Raw genomic sequence first — 5,000 nt, 5'->3', positions numbered from 1 at the left:
CGTACACCACATGTTCTGGGGTACCTTGCACAGCACCACAGGCGCACGCTGGTGTAGCCTGTTTCCCAAACCGACATAGATATGTCGGGTATGGTCCATGTCCAGTAAGAAAGTGCAGCATTCCTCTTGTGGGTGTAAAAAATGTGAGTTTTAGCCTTTCCTCGATATCTGGTAGCAGTTCATAAGTTCTGCGTCCCGTTTCCTCACTACTCCATTGAGTCTGCCAAAGTTCAATTCCCCTCTTTTTGATAGCATACCTGTCCCCCGCGTAGACCCCAAGTATTTCCCTGATTTTATCCCTGTTTTCCTTCTTCACCCAGTACCAGGCGGCTTGCTCCCTGATTTTTATGTCTAATGGACAGATCCCCATTAGTACTAATAGCGCTCCTCCTGGTGTAGTTCTGTAAGCTCCTGCAGAGCGTAGAAGCATGTTCCGCTGCACTCTTCTTACGGTCACGGCAGGCATGACCCTCGTGAGTCTGTGTGCCCAGACTCCTGATCCGTATCCCACTATGGAGGTCAGAATACTATTGTGATATAGTTTTATTAAATTTGGTGGCAGGTGGAATCGCTTGTGACCTATTCCAATGAGGTTGTTTAGTAGGACCAGTGACTTTTGGGATACGGTGTCAATATGTGATGCAAAGCTCCACCTCTCATCGATGATTACACCCAGATATCGGGCCTCACGGCGCCGAAGAACTGGCATGCCGTTGATTCTAACTGTGGGATTTCTGACCAGTTGGCCTTTGAGAAGCAAGTATGTTGATTTGTTGGGCGCAATAGTCATTTTACTCCTTTGGCACCACGAAGTAAGTACAGTTACGGCTCTCTCCACTTTCGGTTCTAGATCCTCACGGCTACGGCCGCCGACCAGCAAGAGGAGGTCATCTGCGTATGCTATGACCTCTAGCACATCGTCGCAGTTCTTTAGATCCTCAAGTAGAGGCTCCATGTTTATGTCCCAAAAGAGAGGTCCAAGGACAGAGCCCTGAGGACATCCTTTGGTCACAATCTTCCTGACCGTGCCGCTAGGGGCCGATAGCAAGACCTCCCTGTCTACACAATAGCTCCTCAGACAGCCGTATAGTAGCCCTGGACAGTTCTTCTCCCGCAGGCGGGAAAAGAGTGAGGGCCACCACAGGTTGTCGAAGGCGCCACTGATGTCCACCATGATGCCGACAACATACTTGTGCGGGGCAGAGCCACAGACCTCGGCAGCCAGGGCGATTGCGTCAGACGCAGAGCACCCAGACCGAAAACCGAATTGTCTGTCGCTCATCCCACACAGCATGCGGTGTGCTGTCAGTCTGTGTGCTAATAGCCTCTCAAAAAGTTTTCCCAGTACATCTAGCAAGCAGATAGGTCTGTAAGACTTGATTTCTGTAGGATCTTTGTCTGGACTCTTTTTGATTATTATTACATTAGCTCTTTTCCAAATTGCTGGGAATTTCCCGAGTTGTAAGCACTCGTTGTACAACTTAGTGAGAGGAGCTACAAGCTGGGGGGCAAGGAATTGCACCACTTCCGCAGTAATGCCGTCCGGGCCAGGAGCTTTGCCCTTTTTAAGGGCCTTTATTTGGGCAGCGACTTCCTCTTCAGAGAAGGGGTAAGTTCTTATGTTATTGTTGTAGTCCCATTGGTCTTCTCTTCTTATTCCTTTCTGTTCATCTGTCTCATTTTCTTCCACGTCGTCAGGCAACAGGACCCGGAGGAGGGCTTCGGCAGTTTCCTGCCACGTGCCCGTCATCCGGTCCCCGTCCCTGACTGTGGAAAGCACCATAGGTGATCTTATTTTCTCTCTTACTAACTTGTATGGGACTCCCCAAGGGTCCGTAGCCAATTGGCTTTTTACGTAACTTTCCCAACTTTTGAGTCTGACTGCCCTGAGCTCCTGTTGGAATTGATCTTTGCTCTCTCTGTAGATCTGTAACCATCTTTGTTTCTCTCTCCAGACGACACTCCGCTGGTAGTACCTCCTTGCCCTCCTTACAGCCTGGCGCATCTGTTCTAGTTCAGCCGACCATGGTGTGGGGGTGGCCGCGATGGCTCTCCTCCTGGTTGGTACCGCGGCTCGCACCGCCCTGGTGATAGCCTGTACCAGCTCTTCGGCGTATTCATCTACGTTTTCATCACCCTCCAGCAATGTCGGGATGTTGCACTCCTCCGCGAGACGGTCCCAGTTGGCTTTGTTATAGTTGAACTGCAGCTCCCACCCCATGTCCCTGTGGCACTCCCTTTCCCCAATGTTGAAAGAAATTAAGTTATGGTCACTGGTGGTTGCTCTGTCCCACACTTTCCAGTTGTTGATTTTTGTGACGAGGTTTGGTGTTACCAACGTCACATCTATATTTGTGCCATCTCCCCCGCCGCCTGTATAGGTGGGGGGGTTCCCTTGTTGGTTTGCAACCACCAGTTGCAGTGCCATTATCGTCTCTTCGGCCTTTAGCCCTCGATCATCGTGAGTGCCACTGAACCAAAGGGGGGACTTAGCATTTATGTCAGCCGTCACTATCATCCTGCGTCCCCGCAGTGCCGTGGTAACCTGTGTAAGTATCTCCAAAAACTCATCTATTTCTCGCCCATATTGGAAGTAAATATTTGAGATGTAGATCACTCCTCTCGTTGTCTGGAGTTCCACGACATTGCAGTGTTCGCTCGAGAACTGCGCGAGGACCGTGGTTCTAAATGATTTGTTCGTGATTATTATTGCGGCTTTAGGTTCTACTCCGGTGTGTATCATTTGCCAATTAGCAGCCATGTATGGGATTCGTCCCGCTTGAGAGTACGGTTCCTGTAGACAGAGTACATCTAGACTCTTCTCTTCCACCACCCTCCGAAGTTCCTGCAAGACTAGTTTACTGTTGTGAGCGTTTATCTGACCCACGTTTATTTGGTTCACGTGGGTAGTATGTGTGAATATGTGATTCTGGCCAGTTTTTGGACCAGTCATGAGCTACTCTACCATTGGTTATTACTGCTTGATAATATAGTTCTTCTAAGTTGAAATTCTCGTTACGTCTTTCAAATACCTTTTTAACTAGATCTCGCAGGGCTCCGAAGTCAGTGGGGAGATTCATTGTCTTAAGCTGGATTCTATCCACAGCCTCCATTACTGGGAAGGTGACATCTCTGCCATATTCATGGCCGACACGTACCACATGTCTTAGTGCCGTGGTGAGGATTGCCGGCTCCTCCAGTCTGGAGAGTTGCAGTGCATGCTCCAGGTTGGGGTATATTCGTTGGGGGTCTATTCCCAATCCTCTCTGGGTTGGTGAATCAGGGGATGAATTTGTGCTAGTCACTTCATCAAACTGGACTTGTGCAGTATTTTCTGATTCTTTACTATGTGGAAGTGAACTCCCAGGTACAGGATGCCTTTGTGGCCGAGAAGGTTCTTGGTTCGACCCAGGTCCCCAGCAGGGAGGAGAGGGAGCTTCTTCTTCACACGGATCTGTTTGTACACATACATCTTTCATTATTAAAACCATAGATCTTGGTTGCATGACTTTTTGTAGAAATTGTTTGAATTTGTTTGCTCTCAGAGCGTCCCTCAACCTCTTGCTTGGGGATTTCCTTTTAGGCTTCCTGAGTTCAGTTGTGGCCTCAGCCATAGTCAATTCGCGAAATTAGTCTTTGTTCCAACATCCTGTACGTTGGGCAGTTCCTTCCGGTGGTGTTGCACGGTTTTCTTCCTCTTTTTGTGCATGGGATGCAAGTTACATTTTTGTTGCAGTTTTTCCTTGTGTGGTCTTCTGCCCCACACCTGGAGCAGGCCGGCTTCTTTTCACAGTGCTTATGGACATGGTCCAGATCACCACAATTGTGGCACCGGGGGACTACTAGGTAGTCTCTGACATTAATTGCGTGAAACCCTATATATACTTTGCCCATAGCGGTTAGTTTGCGCCACATCTTACCAGAAACCTCGGCAACGTGATGGACAACATCTCGTTCCCGAGGCCCGGTTTTAAAACGCAGCTTAAAATCATTCTTGAACGTTTCCCACTCACAGTCATCAAAATTCTGGTTGTAAAGGGTTTCATATATGTCACTTTCGGTCAAGGCTACAGGTACGTCATATAAGATAACTAAAGGATTTCTCTTTTTGAGTGGTTCACATTTGACTGCCTTCTTTAGTTTATTATTATTTAGTATCTTGTCTCTGTCTTCTTCTGTGGCAAGATCCACGATTACCACGTTCTTGGTAGCTTTCACTTTGTTCACTTTAATTTTATCTCTTGCCGGGTCAATGGTAGTTGTGAAAATTTCTTGTACTTTTTTAATGGTCTGTCCAGGTAGTGGTCTTAGAAAGACTGCCGTGTCAGGTTTCTTCGAAACCTTGGCAATCGTTTCCTTGGTTGTCTGGGCCTTCGTGGCGGTTTGCGCCACCACTCCAGCCCATGTCTTAATCGGTTGCTGTCGAAGTCTGGTATTCTCTTTTTCCAATTCTTCAAGCCGCCCTTCTAGCTTAGCATGTGCTATGGCCCAGGCAGCAAGCTCATTCTTTATTGCCAGGACCGCAGCCTGACTAATCTTTCCGTTTTTGACACTTGAGTCAAGAATTTGACTGATGCGACAGTGTCTTCCATAAACGTTTTCATCTTCGTGTCCCGCTTCCTCCTGTGAGGTAGGGACAGCGGACATACTCGCCCTCGAAAGCGCACTCGAGTCACTCGTCTCTTGATCTGCCATGTTGTCGACGAGTGAAAGGAAATTGGGAGCCCGTCTCTTACCCCGGACCGGCTCCTCTGGCATGGGGGGGGACTGTTGCAGCTCGCCCACCGACCTCGCCCCTAGGTCAAGGGCACTCCTGAGCTGCAGGGTTCAGCGCGCCGTTCCCAGCGCACTGGTCCCCGTCGAAGGCCTCGTCGTCGACGATTTCACTCGACGCTCCTCGGCAAGTGCACCCCGCACTCCGGAGAGGCGGATGCACCCCTCGCCCTTCGCCGCCTACTAGCCCGAGTTTCCACCTGAAGGCCAAGGACCCACTCCTACTC

The sequence above is a fragment of the Schistocerca piceifrons genome, unplaced genomic scaffold (genome assembly GCF_021461385.2).
Source record: "Schistocerca piceifrons isolate TAMUIC-IGC-003096 unplaced genomic scaffold, iqSchPice1.1 HiC_scaffold_1271, whole genome shotgun sequence".
Classification (NCBI taxonomy): domain Eukaryota; kingdom Metazoa; phylum Arthropoda; class Insecta; order Orthoptera; family Acrididae; genus Schistocerca; species Schistocerca piceifrons.
Note: the sequence above shows the minus strand (reverse complement) of the source record.